Genomic DNA, 24,655 nt, shown 5'->3' with positions numbered 1-24,655 from the left:
AGGTCAAGAAAACTGAGATGGGCACAGTAGGCCTAGGCCCTCTATGTTGTCGCGCCACTGAATTTAGTTATATTTAAATTAAATCAAAGAGTTAATCTTTTAAAGCAAACATAAAATATTTTAATCTTTTCTTATCGACCAACGCAATGGCTAATTTTATATTTCAATACTACTAGTAATGCAGACTCATTATTTCACTGCCGTGCCTAATCGAAAACAAAAGTTTATTTATAACTCTGTATTATTAATTTCTTTTTTCAAATATGTTTCAGATACGGGGTTATATTAATTGAATATTAAGAATATCATAGGTCTTTTTAATTTAAGAATTTAGCTATGAAATTATTATTTTTTTTAACAAAAGTTTGTATTGAAATTTTATGTTTTTCGTTATGTTTTTAAATTTGAAATTCGGTGACATATTGTACACTTTACGCTTTCCCACTAACTTTCATTAATATTAAAGTTGCATCAGTTTTAAAAATAAAGCTCAAATAATTATGTAAAACCCGTGCGCCAGTGAGCCAACTTGGTTGAGGTGATGTAATAAGGATTTTAATCTACTGTAAACTGATTGATACCGTTGATACAGTAAATAATGATTGATACTTTTAAAATTTGCAATTGCAACTCTGTTTCATTTGTCAGCAAGAAAAAAAAAACTACAACTTTGATTCTATAGATCTAAAAAAAAAAAGATGGGAGAACAAAATTCTGAAGATCTAAAAGATTTTAGGGATAGGAGAATAAAAATTAAAAAAGATTTAGAAAGCTAATGAGCAAAAATTCAAAAACAATAAAAAAATCTTAGAATTTTTGTTGAAATTGCTGATTTTAACCATGTCGACTACCTTAAATACTCCACAAATTCGTTTCCAACTACATGATGATGGCAATGTTACATGATGATGGCTTTACTTCCCACACAAGCTGGCACCCATCGATCTGAATCTAAGTGAGCATCCCCCCCCCCCGCCATCGGGTATAGAATTTCAATTCTTCCTAATGATAAATTAGTGCCAAACCATTGAACCGTCACAATAGCATAATAATATATGGTACAACTTAACCTCATAATAATAAGTTGTAAATTCGAACGTCATTTTGTGTCAACTCATTCTAAAATTAGAATCAGTGTAAGAATTCCACAATTACAAAGATTGTCTGAAAATTATGTGCTCTTATTTTGCTTGAAGATAAGTCTTTTTGTGTCACTGATGGTATTTTTTGTGAAGTGCTTCTAATGTACTTTAAATTCGCAGCTAAAAATTTAATCTTTGGTGAGCTTTTTATCATGGAAACAGTTGAGCATACGTTTTTAAGTAATGGATATAACAAGAAACGCTAGCTTAAGAAAAGTGTCAAAACTAGGGTGCTTATGGAAATGGGTACAGGTAAAGATGCATGTTTATGAAAAGGAACAGAGCTTAAAAAACGTGTTTATAAAAGGAACATTGTTTCAAAATGCGTATTTTATGAAATGAACGTCAACTGAGCACCTTTTCAATGGTCAATTCAAATTTAAGAACTGAATTAATTTCGTGCTGACTTTCCCTTAATTTTTTTAAACATAATCACGCTCTCAGAAATAAAACATTTACTTTTAACTATTTAGCAATCCTTGAACTTTATTTCGTTAATTTTAGAGAATTATTTCGTCACGAAATCTCGTAATTTGGGAACGAAATGGGAACTCTCAAATTGATATAATCCCATTGAAGTGCCTTGTGGGAAACTGCTAACTAGAATGACGAAACTGGGATGAAGACTAGACGATAGAAAATAAAGTGACGAAAAAGGCGGTATGCTAGTCGCATGGCACTTGTCTCGCAACCAAGAAATCCCGGGTCTCTCTAGTTTATATCTCTGTTTTATTATATTTTCTAGTATTATTAAGGTGCAGGGACCCAGCTGTCATTAATAGAAAGAAAATTATGAAAGTTCAATACATTAGGCACTACTAGTTTTTTTAGGACAAAAAACTATACTGACGGAATATTTCTGTATTGACGAAATTCGTTCCTCGAAAATTGACGATAGTTATTTCGTCACTTTGACGATATATTCACTCGGAACTTATACTAGAAAACGGCTCTGTCGAAAAAGAAAAAAAGCTTCGTAAAATTTCAATATCCATTTTATGCAGAGCATTTTTTTATCAAGCATCAATTTTCTTTAACACGTATTCACAATTTAAATTTAAAGAAGTATTTTTTTTAAATTTATCAATTAGTAATTAATTAACAATATAGATATTTCAACGCTTACGTATTTATAGACTGTTTTTCCCCTATTTGTAAGAACAAACATGCACATGCCAATCAATGCAGTGCACGGAAAATCTATATGCTTTTATATAAATACATTACTATACCTCTACATTTGTGCAAAAAGCATTCGCCGTATTTTGGTAGAACATTTCTCAATTCCATAACAATGCATTAATAATCTTTATGAAATGTTTATGACAGATAAAAGAATAAAAAGTTTATTTATAAGTGTTCTGTGACGCATTTAAGTTTCAAAATTACATAAGCTTCTTCTAAATCTTTTGGCCAGACAACGTTGTTTCGAGATAAAACATCTCTTTCATCATACTATGAGAACAAAAATAAGTTTTTCGCAACTTCATAACCAGAAGAGAAAGAAAATTATTCTGTCACATTTTATTTCTGGGGAACATCAATCCTAATATAAAATCAAAAGCACCATATTTTTTTGTCATTTTTAGTTGCTCTGGAAGTTTTAATCTATTTTCTTTCAGGAGAAGAGATGAATTGAAATAAAGTGAAAAGCATCTTGGGTCGAAAATTGTAGGCGATAAAAATTTGCTCTGAGCAAGTTTTGATTTTGCGAAGATTACACGTTGTTATACTATATATTCTTAACAGGAAAACCCACTGTGCTTAATAATACTACATACCTTTATCAAGTGTTCGCTTAAAATAGATTTTTTTTTTATAAATTTACTTACTAATAAAAAAGATATATTGAAATTAAATTTAAAGTAACGTAGAGCAAAAGTTGGAGTTCAGGGATAAAAACTCGTTGTAAGAAAGTTTTTTATTTTGTAAGTAACAATTTATATTGTAGCTATATTGAGTTTTGTCAGTAAGGGCACATATTGCTTATTTACTAATATTTCCGTATCGTAAAATACTAGAAAATTCTACTTGATATATTGTTTCAGTGGACCAGTTATGGTGAAATGAAATGTCGTGTAACGTAGAGCAAAAGTGTGTGGTTAGTGGTAAAAATTCCATCTGAAGATATTTTTTTGTGAAGATTGTTGGTGCTGTACATGTAATTTTAAACAGGAATACTTACTGAGTATGAACTATCAGTATTTGTTGGAATCTTAAAATACATTAATCATGGTCATAATCATTGGCTTGACAGACCAGGGTGGGCCCTGTCCTTCTCGAGTATTCTCTTCCATCCTTATCTGTTCTCAGAAACGGTTCTCCAGTTTTTACAGTTTAGTACGAAGAAGTCCTTATTTGCAGAATCAGAACCATCTGAGTTTGGGTCTTCCTTTAGTCGATTCCCAGATGGCCTAGTCATAAAAGTTCTCTTAGCAGTACATTCATCACTAGACCGCATTAGATGGCCTGCCCATTTCATTCTTTGAATTTTGATATGTTTAGTAACGCCATGCGCTTTATAACTCGTAAATTTGTGTAAAAAATTACACTTTTTCTGCCTGATCATTATGTTTGCGAATTCAAAAGCTATAATCCCCAAATTCGAACAGACCATTTAACCCATGGCTTTATCTTATGCTTCGCTTATGACTCTGATCATTGATTCTCGTAGAAAAGCAGCTAACCTTGCCCAACTTCTTTGCTGATCTTCAAAGAATTGATCGAAAATTTTTAGCTCACCTATTCCCTTTGACTCCGATGTTTTAAATCCAATTAAAAGTTCGAAAGGCAGCACGATTAAGAATTCAAATGCATTAAAAAATTCCAAGTAAAAAAAAAATTTCAAAAATTTACCAAAAAGTGTTCTAAAAAGACGTATTTGTCTTCGGTCTTCCATCCTCTCAGTCTACACTGGCCGCACTATGTCGTTCATCGTCGCACCTCGATAAGGTGTAAAGATTTATAGCTGTGTAAATGTTAAATGAAATACCGTTTAGGAGTTAAACGGAGGGAATAGACTCTTGGTCTTGTTCCCCCGCGACTATTTGCATTCGAACTACTCGCAAGACTCAATCGAACTCCAAGAGGAGCGTCAGTTGCTATGACAGTTATGCGTCTCAAAAATTGTACATGGAGACGAAATAGTGCTTTTCTATTGCATAATTATCTTATTATATATTCATATCTTTATATCTGTTTGTAAGTTTAAAAACAACAAATCTTTAAAAAAAAGTTAAAGCAAAATGAAAAGAAAACCTTTAAAAAGGGAGTGTGCATATAAGCACCAAATCATGCGCATAAGCACTAGCCTGATTATTTTTTTAGCATTTATGCTGATATTTTATGAATAAATATGTTGAAATATAAATTTCCATTAACAACAACAGTGTAAGTGAACAGAACAGCATAGAACAAAAGAAAAATAAAGTAAGAATCTTATCACTTTAAAATAGCTGACTTTAAAAAGCAATTCTTTTTGAAGCATTCAATATTCTCCTAATACCTACTACATGAAAGTATAAATCCCACACACTTTAAAATGAATGAAAGTTGCTACTTCAACGTATCTAGTATTATTTCAAAATCGCTCTGGAAATAAAAAAGTCTTCCAGGGGTGGTTTAAAGAATATCAATGTTTCTTTCAAAGTAATTTATATTCTGAACTTTTCTATACCTTTTTATGTAACTTTTACATCGATGTAACATTTTTTTATGTTCTTTTGTCTTTAACAGCAACAGAAAAACTTATTCTTTTATGATACATAGAGCTTCTCATAGAACAAAAGAGTGTATGTAGTATCCATTTATCTATTTCGTTGAATTGACTTTTTAGTGTTAAAAAACACTTGGCATAAACGTGCCATTTCAAATAAAGTTTCAGTTTCAACGATAGAAAGTTTGAATATTAGTTTCTCATATTATTATTTACTTACTCATTTACTTTATAGATACTCGTACATATGCAGGCTTGTGTGCTCAGTTATATTGGTACAGGCTTAAAAATGCAGTAGAAATTTGAAGAACAGATTGCACAATGCAGAGAAAGACATCACAAAGATGCATCCAGAGTAACTACGGGGTTCGAACCCGCTTAAAGTTTGAAGATCTATTCGGTTCTTCATGTGTTTGTCACATAGCTGAATCAACTCATCGGTACTTGTACCGGACATATCGATTCATTTCATTCAACAACAATTCTTACAACTAACCCAGTGGAGTAAACTGATCTAACAGACATAAAAACCTTTAAGTATAATTAATTTTTAGTCTAAACTAATCTTCAAAGTAATATCGGTCCCGCAGTGGTCTGATCGTTAATACAGGGTTCCCAGCAGATCACCGAAGTCAAGCATCACTGGCCGCGGTCAGTGTGCCGGGTGGGTGACCACTTGGATCAGTCTGCATAGGGACCGATGGTGCGTGGTATTGGTCCTCGTTAAACTGTTCTACCGTAAAGTGTTCGACTTCGAGTGCAGGTTGTCGGGCTACCGAAGCGGGGTTGCCACTCCCTCTGCACTGGGTCAAAATTGTGATGGCATGTCTTCGGATCATCCTCAGGGATTCTTCCCAGAACGTCGCCAATAGCCCGTTGTGCCGCTCTAATGGGAAGAAAATGAACTACAACTGCAACAACTGAAAATAATATCTAAAGATTTCTTAATACATTGAAGTAAACTCGGTGGAAGCGCTTTGCGCTTCCGTGCCACAGGTCCTGGGTTCGATCCTCAGGCCGGTCAAGGTTGACTCAGCCTTTCATCCCTTCAGTGGATCGATAAATGAGTACCAAGTATGCTTGGGAGCAAAACACTGGGGGTTTCGTGCTCGGCTGACCACTTAACCGGATCATCTGCTCCTGCACCCCAGAGCCCAAGGTCAAGGAAACTGAAATGGTCACAGAAGGCCTTGGCCCCCTATGGGCTGTCGCGCAACTGAGTTTAGTTTTTGAAGTAAACTCTCCAGTAGATCAATTTGCATTACTTCAGAAATCTGACTGGTATATGCTAAATCCATTGGGGTCACAAAGTTCTCTAAGTTCTCATAACAAATCAATACCTCTAGGGTTAGGTGAATGTGTCCTCCCTGTGAAACGGAATGTGACGTATGTATGTTGTCTCCAGATCATCCTTAGGGATGTTTCCCAGACCGTCACCAATGCAGCTCCAGTACGACTCAAATAAAAAGGAAGTAAAGTATTTCAGAATTCAAAATTCAGTCAGAAATTCACGAAAATTACAACAAATTCGGAAAAATTTGTTTTATTTTGAATTTTTAATGCATGACTATGTTACAATATGACAGGTTTAAATAAATTTCCCATACTAGTTGCTTAAAAAGTAATATTACAATCATTCACTTAAAATGTATATATTTCATAATGTGTTTGTTCTTAACGTTCTTTTATTGAGTAACCAAATATTTTGGAAAGAACATTATGTATAAAAAATTTCTTGATAAGTATAAAAATGATATGTATAACTATGCATAAAAAATTTATGATTTTTTATAAAATGGCAATTTTTTCAACGCACAGTCTTGTTATAATTATTGTGTGGGTAACCAAAATTATAAATAAGATAAATAAAGTTATTTGCCTTTTCTAACAGCCTCGTCATTTCTACAAACACTCCATGGAGTAGAGATAGCTGGTTCGATTCCTCCCGGAACATTAGACATATCTTTGTGATGTCCTTCTTGAACTTGTGCTATCCGTTCTTCATTTCAACCAGAGTTTATAATCTCTCTGTGCTATATGTCCCTAATCTTCATAAAGTCTTATAGGCCGTACTTTTTCATGAGCAAACATGTCTGTATGTGCATACGTAAAAATAAATAAATAAATAAATCCTACCATAACCCTGGATCTATCTCTGTGCTGTCCTTCTCTGAAATGTACTATTTGTCCCTCTACTTGACAAATGCTTATAAGCCGTATTTATGTAATTAAGCACACAATCCTGCATGCATGTGTACTAATAAATAAAATAAATAAATAAAGGGGCCTCTCTGGCTGAGCGGTATCGCCCGCCAAACGGAAGCGTGGAGGGGGCGGGTTCGAATCCCGTCTTAACCTTGGATGTATTCTTTGCGATGTCCTTCACTAAACTGTTCTACTTGATGAAGGTTTATAAGCCTAAATTGAGCAAACAAACCTGCGAATGAATGTAATTTCAAGTCCCGCAGTGGACTGATCGTTAAGACACGGTTCCCAACAGATCACCGAAGTCAAGCATCACTGGCTGCGGTCAGTGTGCGGGTGGGTGACCACTTGGATCAATCTGCGTAGGGACCGAGGGTGTGCGGTATTGGTCCTCGTTAAACTGTGCTACCGTAAAGTGCTCGACTTCGCGTGCAGGTCGTTGGGCTACCGAAGCGGGGGTGCCATCCCCTCTGCAGAGGATCAAAATTGTGATGGCATGTCTTCGGATCATCCTCAGGGATGTTTCCCAGACCGTCACCAATAGCCCATTGTGCAGCTCTAGTGCGACGTAAATTAACTAAAACAACAACAACAACAGTATGTAATTTTAATAAAACAATAAACAAATCATCATGTAAGATGACCTCTCTTCTAGCTATTTTACTATATTTACGAGAAAGTTTATGTGGTAAGTACAAAACTTAGTTGAACAAATCTTTAGTTTTAGAATAGATCTACTAAAGTTTTAAAAACGTATTTTTCATAGAAAATAGAATATTACATCCTTAATAATTTTAAATAGAGAATTGACTCTTTATATCAGACGTATAAAAGTTCTAACATTATGCTCTATTTGTGCAATATATGTCATCAATATATATGTTTAAACTCCATGTAAACAATCAGATGAAAGCAACATAATCAATGCTTAGTGTCAGTATAGAAACATAGAATTTCATACCATGCATGATACCCGTAATATATAACGCTTTACATCGTATCCTAAACGCTTTGAAACTTTATTAATCTTAATGTCCAAATGTTTAGTATGCTTGATAATATTTCATGCATACGATTATTATAACCGTATGCACTGGACATTGGACATTTATGATTAAATGGTACTTACTATCAATTAATAAAAACCTGTTTCATGTTCAAAACCTGAAACTACACTTAAAGTAGGTTTGTATTTGTGAAAATATAGTTTGATTATGTTTGATTAGAAATGCCAATGCAAAATGTGTCACAAGAAAACTTTTATAATCATGTAAAAAAAAGTTCTGAGCATTTTTAAACAGAGATTGCACTTTGATTAAACTATGCATTTTGGCTTTTTATATGAATTTCAGTGCCAAGCTAGAGTTTATAAAATGGGGGAATCGAAAGAGTTATTTTCATTATTTTTGCAATTAAAGATAAACAAGTGGAAAAAAATTCAAATTGAAGTTTAAGCTAGGAAATTTCCAAACTTTTTGAACTTACGTTTAACCTTTAATACCTACCAGCCTAAGTGATTATTTTGACCAGTGGGTAGCTATAAAGGGTCAAATCAACTACATAATCTTTGAAAACATGTAATATCAACGATATGTATTATTTCTTTGAATATATTGATAGTTCACCATACAATTTCCAAAAATTAAAATCGCTTATAGACGAGAATTTAGAACATTTTGATATTAAAAGAAACACTGTTCACAATAATATTAACTGAGTGAACTTACATAAATTGTTTATTTATCATTAAAATGAAAATTATTGTCTAAGGGGCGAAATAGGCTTTGAAATTTAGAAAGATACGTGAAGAAAATCTAATCGTACACAGTATCAAGAATATTTTTTTTAAAGTTTTAAATCAATCCTAGAGAGTGCCTTTAGAAACTATTCCCATTAGACTCGACCAGGCAGCAAAAATAGGAAAATAAAGTTTTCTCAAAACTTTATTTTTCAAGTTAGTAGACATCTCTCTAAATCTAATGCATCTCACTCATTGAAATTTCACACACTTCTTCTAGATATCAGTGACTAAATATTTAACGATGGACTTTTTTTCCTCTTTCTTATTTTCTTACTTATTTTTCAAGAACTTATTAGATGGTGTACTAGGGATTAATATGGCCTAAATTTTACCCAAAATCTCCCTTTTTAAAAATTTTCAGGCAAAAATACAAATTTTAAGTATTTAAATGCTTCTATTAATAACTAGTTAGTTCTATCTGAAAGAATTGTTCAAAATTTGAGAAGTTAAGTCAAAGTATGAACCGTTAAAGTATGAAATCCGTTATTTTATAGAATACCTAGTTATTCCATGAAATAACTGATCGTGTCCGTTAAAGTGTAAAACTCTCTTGTATTTCATGGTTTAATTAGTTATTTTATAGAATAACGATCTGCAGCCCGTTAAAGTGTAAAATAATCTACATCATATATCTCGTACTGGTCAGGGATTTAAAAAAAGTTCGTGTAAAATCCAGTTTGTCAACAAAAAATGTTTTTGTTTTAGAAATGATGTTCGTTGTAATTCCAAGTATCATTTTAGTAATCCTTGTTGTAACAGATGATTTTATGGTAGTTTCCATAAATACCATTTATACGCTGCATAAATTAGATAAATTGCTTCTTTTTCATTTTAATTGTCTATCATTAGTTTATTTATAGAATACCAAGTTATTTCATTTCAGATAAATTGTTTATTTTACACTTTAACTGTCTCTCATTAGTTAATTTATAGAATACCTAGTTATTTCATAGAATAACTAATTAAAGTGTCAAATTAATAACATATTACACACTTTAACAGACACGATCAGTTATTTCTATGAAATAACTGTATTATATACTTTAACGGTAACATATGTTAAGTTTTCTTAGGTCAGAAATTTTTTTTTGAATAAAAGTCAAAAGCTAGTTCTCGACGGATTGAAATTTTTGATTGATATTCGGATTGAAATTTTTGATTGAAAAATCATTAAAATATTGTTAAGTCAATGTTTAAAAACTGCAATAAAGTAATTATTATATGAAAAGTAGAACAAAAATTTATTCCGGTTTTCGAAACCCATGTGAACCCGTGTTTTATGAGAATTCATGTTTTTTATTTAAATTATTTCTTTCATTTTGTTGAATTTTTCTATTTACACAAAAAATTAAATTATTGAAAAGTAAAAACAACAAAAAATTATTCGAATTACTTATTTAGATTTTTTAATCTTCTGAGATCTCGCGTTTAATATGTTGGAAAACATTTGGTATAATTTCCCAACGTAAAAATTATTTTGATTTTTTGTTGTCTGCTTTTAAAGAATAATTGTCTATGTAATTAAGTTTACCCTCTTTGATCGAAATTTTTTATTACATTACGAAGAAAAATTATGAGAAAATGTAAGAATTTCCGCTCAATTAACTTTTTGAACAATTTTTTTTATTATCGTTTTATGGTTTTCGTCTCATGACCAAATGACAAAGACATACTCTGTAAAAATATCCTTCAATATGTAAAATGTGTTAAAAATTTTAAATTTATCACTTTTACGCAATAATAAAAATAATGAAATGATATATTTAGCACTAGAAAAGCCGGATTTCAGACTTACCTATAACCGCCTTTTGGGGTCAATTTAACTCTTATAGTTGGTGTTTTTTCAAACTAAATGATGAATATTGTTAAAAATACAATATGTAAGAGTTTTCAAAGATTAAAATTTCTTTTAACATTTTTATTATTGCAATGACAATATTACAATATGATGAAATATTGTTTTACAGATCGCGAGAGTGCAAGTAATCCAAAAATAAATGACATGAATGTAAATAATACACATTAGCACATAACATGGGTCAAGATGTTAAGTTACATCATTATGTTAAGTCCAATAAGCATTAGCCTAAGCTTATACAGTATATGCGCGTGACGTGAAAACGACAATAAAAGATCGACAAATTGTTTTCCAACATTTCTCTTGGCTAGTATTTGTTCTTATTCTGGGTCTTGCGATGCTAAAAGGCAAGTTTGTTATATTTTAGATACTTAATTCAATCAATTAGAGGAGACAATCTGATGCACAGAGTACTAATTTGTTGTTCTTCAACAAACTTAAGAATGACTTCGCAATGAGTAATTTGGGTGCAAAGGATTCCTTCAAAACAATTCTGGCATTGAGGACAGCAATGTCACAAACGCTGTGAAAAAATGAGACACCTCTGCAGCTCTCTCCTCTTGTAGAGTAATTCTTTATCATCTAGTCTACTAAGTCTACGCCACATTTTGTACTATTGTAGTAAGGGGCAGTGCTTGTCTTCTCTATGCTATCGTCTACTAACACATTCGCATGGATACTACTCAGAATTATGGTATTATTTTTCTTTTCCACCTATATAGTAAATATAAAGTTTTAATTTTGCAGTGAAAAATATGAATGCCATAAGAAAGAAGCGACACTAAAATTTGGAGCAAATTTTCTTTTGTTCAAAGGTAGTATCCTAGTAATGTAGTTTTTCCCCCCTTCCATTGAAGAAAAAAATTTATGTGGTAGTTTTACTGAGATAAAAGACAGCAATCCTGATGCGCCTGGAGTGAATGAGAGGTTCCATAAATAATTAGATCGCTATATTTTTCCCATTTACCATTTATTTACCTGTTTTTCAGCTTGCATAAGTAAATATAGCTATAGACATTCAAAAAACAATTTTTGGAGGATTTTGTATCAGTTAAAATCAAAGTTATGTGGCTTTAACGTCATACAATGAATTTTTCTTATTACTTACATGACAATAACAACAGTTCCCCGAAAATACTTCCTTGGCCAGAATTATAACAAATTTAACTTTTTAATAAGCATGTGCATGGTTTTCTTCAGACACAATAACAAAATTATAATTCAATAGGAACTCAACTACTTCTGTTTTAGAATCTAATATATATGATTTTACAAAAATGTTGTGCGTGACATTTTTTTAAGACAGTTGACCCTAATTTCTATTCTATAATTCATCTCCATAATATTTGCAGTTCTGTAAAATCAAAAACCGACTTGAAACTTCCAAAATAAACTCTTTTCTGAAGAGGGTCAAAATGATGTTGAAGAGGGCCTTTTGGCTGTTTGAAGTATTTTGATGTTTGAAGTATTTCCTTAACTGTTTACTTCACTACTAAAAGAAAGACATGAAGTTTTGATATTGTATACTAAGAAACAATTTAAAAAAAGTAAAAGAAAATATGAGCTCCGAAGGCCGCTAGTACCTTCAAAAGTAACAAGAAATTTCAAAAAATGATCACAATGGTGCTTCTAGTGTTAAATAAATTTTTCAAATTTTTTTAGTTGTATTTATGAGTTTATTTTCTTCGAAGCTATACATATCTAAGAAAGATTAGTATTTTTTACTATTTTTAAAGGCTTGGGTCTCTCGAGGATACTAGAACCTTTCAGCAAACTAATCACACTTGTATCAAAAACATTCAGCTGTTTTAAAATGCTTACTTACTTTCATTTTCTTTCTTCAAAAAGTAAAAGTAAATCTAAAACAATGAGGCTTAGTTCACCGCTAAACTGTCGCCAGTTTATCGAAAAATATCGACTTTGTGGTCGGACTGAGATGTAGTCATAAAAACAAGAACAAAAAGAAAATTATAGAGTCATCTAGAAGAAATTGCTTTTTATGTAGAGTCATTGACCCAAACTCAAGTAATATCCCCGTACGTTTTCCCGATATTCGATAACAATCCTGGTTTTATCCAAGAAGAAAAATTATTTTCTGAGATAGGCTCTTATGGAATGTATATTTCCATTTTATTGACTGAAATTAGTCAATCGAAAAGAAATATATATATATATATATTTCCGTATTTAAGAAGAACTATAATGTAAGTCATTTTAACTATCTTAATTTTGGTCAATGAAGGAAAATGCGAGTTAAAGCAGAATTCTCATATTGAACAAAATAAAATTATCTTGAAAATTAAAAATATTCAATTTCTTTATAATGGCGGTTTATATTTTTTAAAGGTTTTATTACATACGATTCCCCTTTTAGAGAAAATGTGACCAGTTCAATGAAAGAGTCTGATAAAATAATTTCTGAAAAAATTCAAATAATTGCTATTTTTTATGCAATTATTTATAGTCGAAAGAAATATAATTCATTTAAAATAAAATCAACACATTAAATATCAGAGTTCGAGTAATTTATGTTCCATTTGACGAAAGTTATGAAATTAACCTAATTCGGCTATAATTTTCATCTTTTTGAAGAAAAAAATTCAAAATTCAAAGCCGCAAGCTGAAAATTACATTTATAAAACTAATTTATTGCCATAATCAGGAAAGTATTTAATTCCTTATTCCGTTCAAGAAATTTAAAAACACAATTTCTTCTAATTTACGACATTATGTATTCTTATATTAAAACACAGATATATGTTACACGTAATTTTCGTATATTTCTTTATTGAATGCTTCAATCTCACATCACTATCTAAGGAATTGAACAAGTAGTTTTAAAAGGAAGCAATAAAAATCATTCTTTCTCTTATATTTTTAAAAACTTGATGTTCTTTTCCTCGTTATGTAAGAGCTGCTGTCATAACCGCATATTAGGGTGTTATAAAACTTACAACATTACGGTCCAAAATCTATCGAAGTTAAAGTCATGAAATTAGAAAGGTGGGGAGGTAAATATGTACTAGAGTACGATGGAATAAAGTTTTAATAATCAATATTAAAATAATTATTAACTTTTCGAGAATTATTAATTGTTGAAATTGCAGTTTAACCTTTTGGTGACGACGCTGGAACATGAAGCCTGTCATTTCGGTAAACTAATTGTTCCAGCTGTAAGTGAATGGTAAGGAATAGGTTACGGACCACTTTGCAGCTAGCTAGAGTGTAACTATATAGTGTTATATAGTACCTATATAATGTTAATAGTGTATATAGTGTTATACAGTAACTATACAGTGTTATATGGTAACTATATAGCTAGAGTGTAACTATGTAGCGTAAATTTGACGTGCTAAATTTTTTTTTTTAAAATTTCATTTTTTATTTCAAACTTGTTAAAAAGGTATTGTAATTTTAAGTGCCTTTTTTCTCGTGAATTTTTTCTCATCTTTTTTCGCTTTGCATAACTTCACAATTTCTTTTACTTCACATAACTTTACGTAACATTTTATTTTACAAAACTTTACGTTACATTTTGTTTTCTACGGGCAAGTTATAAAGCTTTGAAACTAAAACTTAACAAGGGTGCGTAGAAAAATTACATATAACTACGATGAAATGAAAAAAATAGCATTTGCTAAATAGTTCGAGAATTGTTAACTGTTAAACTCTTAGTGAAAAATATCATGCAGGCCCAGTGCAGCCCGAAAATGAAACTATTGAGTTAAATTTAACAGGCTAACGATGCCCTTTTTTACTTATAAACTTAGAACAAATTTTTTTCTTTTTTAAAATTACAGTGCTTTTTCAAAGTCATTGCAATTTTTAAGTGTTTTTCAAAACATTCTTTAGTTAATTGTTATTTACTCACCTTCTTTCTTTAATTAATGGTTATTTACTCACTGGTTGAAAAAAGATTATTTATATCACTCATGATCTTTACTTTATATGATGTCGTGTGAGTTGATGTTAAAGGTAAAAAAAAGAGAAACTATTATGATGAAATTTTCGTGAAAAGGTAAAATTACTTTTCACTCATTTCTTTTACTGAGAAACGCAATGTGTATTCGTAATTTTAGATATTGTATCAAGTACGTTCGTTTATTTTTCAAATCCAGATAATGGTTCATTTCATTATGATTAATATATTGACAAAATGTTCACGAAAGCGATCATGAGGGAAGGTGAGTGGAGTAAACAAGGATTTAAGCTACTCAGATTCTAATAATGATTTACAAATGGTTGTTCATAAATAATTTCAGAATTATTTTTTTTTACTTTTAATTCCGTTGCATTTTTTTTCGTGTTCTGTCTTCAAATTTTGATGTATAGAGAAATTCATGAAGTCATAATTTTTTAAGGAAGCACGTAAAATGAGTTTTACTATTTGGTTTCTAAAAAAATAATCCAAAAATGTCTTTAATGAGCTCACCGAACAAAAAGAAATGCGTCAAGAGAGAACTCATGAGAAGCATTTAAAAACTGCCCTATGATGACGTTATGGTATTTTTCTTATAATTGCTTATACTTCCTCATTAAGATGACAACCAGCATCATATAGTCAGTATGGTTTGATATTTTGGATGAACTGGTGTTACCTCTCTGTCAATATCATCATGAATTATGCAGTTGTTACTTCTGTTGTTGTTGTCGTCGTCATAAGCCATTAAGGCCAAGAGTCCGATTGTTCTGTTTTCCAGTGTCGCCATCTATGGCCAGGAATTCAACTTCTGCCACACCCATACGGCACACCCGTTCATAGGCTGGATATAGAAGATTTTGTGTCCAGACAGATTTAACGTGCACCAGTCACCATTTACTACACGGGGATAAGTTGTCACTTCTCTTTTTAAGATATCAACAGAAAAAGTCCACAGACATTAAAAATATGTTACTGGTTTTATGATAACTCATACACTTTTTTACTTCTAGATTTGCCTGCAATTTCACATAATTTGAAACCTATAGTCGATCTAGGGTAGACGTTAGAGCAGCAGATGAAGCCAAAACCTCATAGAAGAGAGAAGGCCTTCTCCCGGATCAGTTTAGTGGTTCGACGAAACAAACAAAATCTGCGCAGTGAGGGAAGGTAAGGAAGATGTCACTACGTTGAAAAGGATAGTATTTCCCAATTGTGGTAACCCGTGCGGAGACCTTCTGTCTTCTTTAAGGTGTTGATAAAACATCGAAATCAGCCTTAACATAACTTGGTGGATTTGCATGATAAAATGCTCAACGAGTGGCTTAAATATGATAAACATATTTGTAAAATTTTGTGAACCTACCAATTCTTGGAAGTGGATCAGCAGGTGATAACCAGAAGTTACACTACAATGAATTATGCTTTTGTTATTTGAGATTTTTGTCTAGTTTTGTTTCATTTAGCATTAAAAAACTGATAGATTGTGTTCCTGAATAAGCGTGGTTTTGAATAGTGCGAGTAATGCAATTTAGTTGAAACCCAATTTAAATACGATGGCCTAAAGGCACATTATACTCTGTCACAAAGTGGTTTTGTAAAAGAAATATTAATTAGAAGACGGCTGTGGTGGTTGTAAGACATGTATTTAGATAGGTGATTATGATGCACCGAGACGAAATAAAAGAGACTACAGAGACTAATTGACTAATAGAAATCGTGCTAATGGATCGTAACGGAGACTGGATCATCGTCAATGCTAATCTTCATTGAATTGCCTCAGCCTATGGTAATCTTCAGATTTTTAAGACTTCAGCTTCCAACTATGTGATAATCTTTTCAGCTTATCTCTCTGTACAATGAATTACTTCCTATCATTGATACTGAATAAATTTTACTCTGAATTTAAAAACAAAAAACATTTATATGCTCTATAACAAATCTGCTAGTACACAAGTATTGCTTCATATACTAATATTTTTTAATACATTTCCTTTATATATATCTTGATACTCTTTCCTTATCCATATCTTGATACCTTTATATATATCTTTCCTTTATAATTTCGTTTCCACCCCGCTTTGCATAACAAAACAGAATATATAAAACTTTCCTTTCCTTGTTGTCATTTTTTCATGGGATAGTTTCTATTTTACTTGTTACTTCATTAATTGTGCGATGTGTATGAATTTCATTTTATTTTCAACCTTGCCAATGATCATGGTACTTATTTACATACATTCATATTCTCCTTCACTCCGAATTATAGCATAGGGCTTCTAACATAGCGTTCCAACTCACTTTATTTGTGGCCAGATGATGTCTTTCTTATTGTTTTCAGTTCGTTTACAATTGTCCAACGCCAAGTATTTTTAGGAAAAAACTTGATCGCCATAAAAAACTTGATTTACTTTAAATTTTTCAGATTTACGTAGAACATGACCAATCCATTTCCATCTACGTTTTTTTAAATTTCAAGATTTCTGGTCTGCTTTTCTTAGGATTTCTGCATTGTAAAACTATTTGGTACACAAAATTCTCTTCGTCTTACAATATACTTTTCAAGTAGATTCTACATTATCATGTTAAAAGCGTATGCAACTGGGAAAGCTATCGAATTTGGATCTCAGCAAAGCTAATCGAATTTGCTAATAATAATGATCTGAGATTAAAGTGATTTTTTTTCAATTGTTTGCCCTTAGATAATCTTTACAGATAAATAATACATAATAATGAACATAGATTAATAATAAATGCAGATAAATAATAGCAAACACAGTAATAACAAACACAGATCTATAAACAATAATAACAATAATAATAATAAAAAAATAATAATAAACAATAACCACAGACAAATAATATCATTTTAGAAATTTGAAAATCTCCATATACTTTACCTCTCCAATTAAATATCGAAGGGGGAAATTAACAATTTTAATGACTTTTTATATTGCTATAAATCTTTCTTTTTTTTATATCTTATGAAATAATGATATAAATAATGAAATATATTCTTTCAAACAATATACAAATATTTTTTTATAATGAATTATTTATAGAACTATCCTATTGTGTTCTATATATTGTTGAAATGTAATACAATCAATTATTTTTGTGCTTTATCTATCTTCCATCTTTCATCACAGAAAGTAACAATTCTTTTGTGGGCAGATGCTATTTCTATATCAACAGATACGCGAAAACCTTCGGTCATAAACTATTTCTTAACATATCATTAATAATACTTTTCTTTATTTTCGGATGTAGAATACGCTCTATACCTAGAGAAATATGTTTTTTAGATAAATATGTATGAAAATTTATATTATCTGTTGGCTTTGTAATAGTAATAGCTAAATGATATGTTACAGATTTGTAGTTATGAATTTCTTGCAATATTTAGTAATTTTTTTTAATTCTGAAACTAGGATGAATAAAATTCAAAATGTGGAATTTAGATTCTAATGAATTCAATGATCACGAATATGATAACAGAGCAAATGGATTGGATACTTTTTTTTGTTCTGAAAACTTTGCTTAGAAAAGTGCATAAATGTACAGTGAGAGAAAAAAAAACGAAACACACTGAATAACTTTTGACGTAATGATCGGATTTTCGCATGCGAGGACTCAAACTTAATGAGTCCACGGGAATGACTTTGAATATGCAAATTAACTTGCACAGGTAATATTTTGAGTAACGAAATCAGACACAAAAACGTACTTTGATTACTTACCTTCAAAATTTAAGTATCAACCGCAATCTGGGATATACCTGTATGATCCCAAAAGTTTAGGGAAGAGAGCGGTCCGAAATTTGGATCCGTTAATGTTTACTTTATTTTTTGGGTATTTCACTGTATCTCAAACTTTTTAGGCGAATGAAAAAAATTGCACGCAATTATAAAACTCGCTTATACGAAGAAAGTTTTCAAAAAATATTTTTACTAAATATTTATTTTTTTATTATATTATTTTTTATTATGTTATTTTTATTGTATTTTTTATTTTATTATTTTTTTATACTATTTTTTATTATATTATTTAACAAAAGTCGAAAAAATTTTGAATTCTAAGGCACTATATTTCTCTCCTCATTTTAAAAAGTGAAATTTTTTTTACGCAAAAATTTTAATGAATAGTTATTGAGAAATCAAATTTAAAAAAACAATCGTTTATTTTAAATTTGATACAGCAGTAGTCTCTAGATTTAGTGAATTAGCTATAACCAACATAAGACCACTAACAATACCACCTGATAAAATTTGCAAAATTGGATTTTTTATCACAAAAACTGTAAGAAGTGAGTAATAATAGTGAATAACAAAATTTTATACATCTTAACTGATTCAATACAAATAGGCATTTTGTGGAAAAAAAGTTTTGTGCCGTAAAAAGAACGCTTACACTGTTAGAATTTTCTTTCTAAAATTATGGTAAAATTACCGGCAGCAGTCTGTCCATCCCATTAACGGTAAATTTTATGGTAAAGAGCATTTTTTACATTTGTTGTTTCGTAGCCATTTACAACTGGTATGGTTTCAAAACTTTAAAAAGTAAATTTAACTGGACATTGGAGATAGTTCAGTAGCTTTATCGTGCTGTTACTGTGCATGAATGAGAGTATCGTATTCTAATAACACTGGGTCACAAATGAGAAGTGCAGGACAATGGAGACTTTTCGTATGTGGAAGGGAACTTGGAAATATTGTGGTGACAACGCTGTGATTCCAGCCCCCATTCGGTTGGTTATGAGATTGATAGATCAGCTCTCGGCTGTACTGTGTACCAATCTTCAAGAAACTAAGTGGCTTCCTCCTAGTGGCCTAGTTGGTGCGATAAATTTCTCGGTGTTTAACCTTACAAGTGAAAGCAGTTAATAAACGGTGTTTCTCACAGTTAACAGTTTGAATACCGTCTATTTTACGGTTATTTGACTTTTTGTTTTAATATGGTAAAATAACAATTAAATAAATTGCTATTTAACCATTTTTTCCATGAAATTTCTAAAAGTGTGATATGTGGTTTTTTCCCTTCGAAAATTTCCAACTCTGCGAAAGTATCTTAGGAAAAAACATAAGTTTTTATAACATATCTTTAATTTTTGATGCTCGAGGCTGAAGAAAAGTTTAAAAATCGAAAGTTAGAATTTTTTGATGACTAAGTTCTCTTTCTTCCTAAAATCGTTTCAACCCCTTACAGTTCCAAAGAAATAAATTTGATACGAAGGAATGCTCATTGTACGTGCCCCTTTTTTTTAAAGAAAAAAAGTTAATAATCTCGATGTGTTAATTTGTATTAAATCAATAATGCTCTACAACTTAATAATTACTTTTTTTAACCATATCTCGCACCATTGTTTAGATAGATGCGCCAACTTCACAATTGACCACCTGAAGGCGAAAGTAGGATCATATTCTAGAAGATAGCTACTTTATTACACCTAAATGCTTTACCACTCTATTACTTTTACAACTATCTTGAAATAATTCGAAACTTAAGGATTCCTTTAGGAGCTTTTAGTATGTAAATCATTTTTTACTGAATTTTGAACAATAAAAAATGACAAGTAATTAAATATTTCGTAAAAAGCTGAATATTCGGTGGAACTGAATATTTGGTTAAGAATCAGAAACGATAATTAAAACGGGAGAATCAAAATAATCTCTTTATCTGCTACTGCACAACAAAGGCTTTCTGAAAAATAATACGAGTTGCATCAATATATTAAACGCATTTACAAGATTTCCGGTTTTATCTATTAAAAAAGAAAAACAAATGATGTCTACGTTACCATGGGAAACGGAAAAGTGACTCCTTATAACATCTGTAGTTACCATAGTAACGGATTGCGTTGTTTACAAGGATGCTAAATTGGAATATCTTAGATCACTTTATAATAATGGAATTCATCGCCTACAGTTCAGTTTATTCTATGGTTCAGCTCTCACAATATTGTGAGAATTTTCCTATGATTTGCTGGGAATTTTTCTTCGACTCTATATCAATTCCAATTCGAATGAAAATTCTAACATTTTGCCAAAAACATTTTATTGCTTAGAATTTGCAAATGTTTTGTTTTCATGTTTAATATTTGTTTGCAATTATTGTTGTTGCAATATTTTTAAAAAAATATTCTTTTTTCTAAAAACATATTTTTATTTTTTGATACCTGAGACTTGGATAAAGATTTTTTATTGTTGTTGAGTAAGAAATGTCAGAAAATTAAGCTGTCACATTTTTACAAGATATTTCGTTATAATAAGCTAAGTTTTAAAAAGTGACTTAAACTTACCCATTTAAATGAATAGGAACAATTTAAGTAAACAAACATAGTTTTTAATAAGAGATATAAAAACATTTTATATACGATGTTTTCGAAATTCGATTTACTATTCACTTAAAAAGTTCACGAGATTTGGTGAAATACAACCAAATGTACAATTAACATTAAGAGGTTTAAACTTTGGGCTGCTTTTTTAACCTAACTATTGGGACCATATTTTCCAGATAGCGGCTACTTCCTATGTGTAGGGATCAGAAATCCTAATGCGTTGAAAAAAAGGTATGTTTTTCAGAGAAAGTATGTTTTTGTATCTAATTTCGTAACTTATGTAGCGTCGGCACTAATTAGCATATTTGAGTTCACCCTCTTGAATCGTTAAGATTGAATCTTAGAACGCGAATATCCGATCATTAGATCAAAAGTTATTCAGGATGGTCTGTTTATTTCTATGCACACTGTACATTTTACTAATATATAATACTAGATTAAATAGCAAAACTTGAGTACAGTTTAAAAGTTCTTGCTTACTTTCTACAAAAAATGTGAATATGTAGCTTGCTTTTATCTAATTATTAGTAGAAGTTGACCTAAATTAATTTACATTCGTATAAGTTCATTTCATTAAATCTATAATATGGAAATGATGGTGAGAATTTAGAAACAAAACACGAAAAGTGTTTCAATTGAAGGTTGTGTATAGCTAGCTGGTAATCACTCAATTCATAAGTGCGTAAAAGATTATTTGAAATAATGCATAATCGAGGGCATCAGACATTAATAATCTTAAGAAACTAACTTTTATATTTACTTACCAATGATAATCATTAGCACTTAACAAGAATGAACTTTTAGTTTCTCCAAGGACATGTAACAATATGTTTTTGATTCATCAACAATATGATATGGATTTACCATCTGAGTTCAATTTATTTCACCAAAGACAATCATTTCATAAACGAAGAAAATTTGTATTCCTAAAAGATACTCCAGTGGATTCACTAACGATACGTTTTTGATTCATCAACTATCTCATTTGAATTTACCATCAATGTTTATCTTGATTCACCAAAAATAATTATTTCATCAACGGAGAAAATTTATATTCCTCAAAGATACTCTAGTGGTTTCACTAATGATAAATTTTTGATTCATCAACGATCTCTTCTAAATTCACCAACGATGCTGATTTTGGTTCAACAAAAAAAGTCATTCAAATTTTCCAACGATCTTTATTTTGATTTACCATTGATACTCATTAGGATTCACTACCGTTAAGCATTTAGATTTCCCAACAACATTTTAGTGGATTCACTAACGATACGTTTTTGATTCATCAACGAGCTTATTTGAATTCACCAACAATGCTCACTTTGGTTCAACAAAGTTAATCATTCGGATTTACCAACAATCTTTATTTCGATTCAACAATGATATTCATTTAGATTCATCAACGGTACTCAGTTGACTTAACTAACGAAGCTCGTTTGGAACTGCTAATGTCACTGGTTTACATTGTTTAACGATGCACGTTTGGATTTGCTAACGACGCTCACTTGGATTCACCAGTTGCACTTATTTGAATTCGCCCACATTATTCAGTTGAACTTTTTTTTAAATTCGATTTTTTATTTCAATTTGTATCAAAATTTAACTGGTCTCATTAATTTAAAAAGAACAAACCAAGGAGTGCATAGCTTTTTGTAAATATTATTTTAAGGAACTACTCAATTTGATAAACATGAGATAAATGAACCCTGTGAAACTTTTGTGGAAGTTGAGAAACAACTTATTATGATTTTACATGTTTCGGAAGAGAGCATTCACCCATTCATAATTACAACAAAAAAATATCTGAGAGGATTTCATTGTGCCTTTAAAAAATTACTTTATGCCGCTAAATTATATCACATGCAAAACATTTAAAATGATTGTATGACCGGTAATCTCTATGATTACCTATTATTTCAAAAACCTCACATGATTTGGAACTTCGCCAAATGATCCATTTAATCAATAAGCTGGCAAACTTTATTTTCTCTCTTTTACAATCTCCATCTGATTCTTCTTGTACCTTAAAAAATTATATTACTTAGCAATACAAATCATTGTTGTTCTCTTTAATTATATATTTTCTACAAATTGTATCCCAACATGTGATTCAGCATTTTATTCATTTTTGAAAATATAACCTTTCATGATTAAGTTTAATCTCCTAACACTTTTAAATTTATCCACAATGTCTATATTTATTATGGATTTTCTGTGCATGACTTATTATGTATCAGGTAATTGAAAAAGTTCGTGACTGATTTGAAACCTAATAAAATGTAATACATTTTCATTACGAAAGTACTCATTCATCAATTGTAAATCTCTAATTCTACAAATGTCTTTAAATGTTTAGCTTATTTTTAGTTCTTATTTCGATAATTACACGGTATTTTTTACAAGAGCTGTTTTGAGTTCTTTCAAACAATACTTACTTTTAATTAAAACTGTTTTTTAGAGATCAGTATTTATGAAAGTAGAAATTTTCATCATTATTAATTTTATGCAGTGTCTAATGAAGTTAAAAAAATACCTTTTGACCAAATATATTAGTTATTTAGCAGTCATTGCTCACAGTATTTATTCACACTATTCTGAGGCCTTACCGATACACATAACTACACTTCTATTTATTTTTTGTGCAATTCAAATCAAATCTTATAAGCAGCTTTAAATCCTAGTGATTTTTTTTTGTTAGATAATTTTTTTTCTTAAATATGAAAACAATACAGATACGAGAGAATTTACTTTTGTGCTTTTCTTTAAAACTATTTTCTTTTGGGGCTTCTTATTTATTAATTTATAGTACAGCTTTTATGCGAGGTTCCAAATACAATTTAATTTATTGAATTATTTTGTCAAAAAATTCTTACTATTGCTACGTCGAGGTCGCAAACTTTTTAACTTAACATAAAGTAACAATAAACAAGATGGTATTAAATATTATAAATAAGTAACATGTTATTAAAATTTGATCCATTTCGAAAAACGGAAACTTACTAAATTAAATATACATATTTCCTTATTATAATCTAATATGATTCAAATAGTTGTTTTTAAAATATGTAACACGCGTAAGACTTATTGGAAAAAAGTGAATAAAAGTAAAGATATATTTAACATCTTCAAAATCTGATTTTTCACGTTTTCTTAATTTACGTCAGGATTATTTTACAATCCTTTCTTCTCAAAAAAAAAATTCAGTATATTTTTTTAAAATCTTCTTTCTATTTCGAAGTCTCGTAGGACAATGATTAGCAAATCTTCCTCTCACCAAATTCAATAGATCAAGTAAGTAAGTTGTAAGTTGAGACAGTAAGTTGAAACACGCCATTTAAAAAAAACCTCTGGCGAAAAGTTTAAAAAAGTCTGATACTCTTTGATCGGTCGGATTTTCAGAATCATAGCAGGAAATCTGCAGGACAAATGAGCTGGGAATTAAAGAGGTTTGTCAATGCCCTCCATTTAGCAAATTACAGGTCAAAAAGAGAAAACCTTCGAATTTGGAAAGAATTTTTACCTTAATTAGAATATATTAATGATATTAGTATAACGAGTTTAAAAAAAAGATGAACCTAATTCAATTACTTTGTACTTTACATAAATTGACTATTAACAGTTTACTGGTGAAAAGAACTAGGAAGCTTCTAAATTTTTGCTTGAATAGATAGAAATAAA

The 24,655-nt window shown here is 30.5% G+C and overlaps 1 protein-coding gene and 1 long non-coding RNA gene across 4 annotated transcripts in view; one reads left to right on the top strand and one right to left on the bottom strand.

Moving 5' to 3' along the window:
- Positions 1–24,655, bottom strand: part of LOC147813821 (uncharacterized) — a 579,591-nt gene that overhangs the window by 252,067 nt on the left and 302,869 nt on the right. The window lies entirely within an intron of this gene.
- LOC107438721 (potassium channel subfamily T member 2) overlaps positions 1–24,655 on the top strand; it is a 518,547-nt gene that overhangs the window by 205,496 nt on the left and 288,396 nt on the right. Inside the window, exon 1 of one of the 3 annotated variants that reach the window (XM_087159363.1) lies at positions 7,664–7,750. The exons of the other annotated variants lie outside the window; for them this stretch is intronic. The gene's annotated coding sequence lies outside the window, so the exon portion shown is untranslated. Of the gene's footprint in view, positions 1–7,663; positions 7,751–24,655 lie in introns of those variants that run through there. 3 annotated transcript variants of the gene reach the window in all.

The sequence above is a fragment of the Parasteatoda tepidariorum genome, chromosome 3, assembly GCF_982258835.1.
Source record: "Parasteatoda tepidariorum strain Cologne lab strain chromosome 3, Ptep-v5.0, whole genome shotgun sequence".
NCBI lineage: Eukaryota > Metazoa > Arthropoda > Arachnida > Araneae > Theridiidae > Parasteatoda > Parasteatoda tepidariorum.
Note: the sequence above shows the minus strand (reverse complement) of the source record. Positions and strands in the feature narration are given on the sequence as shown.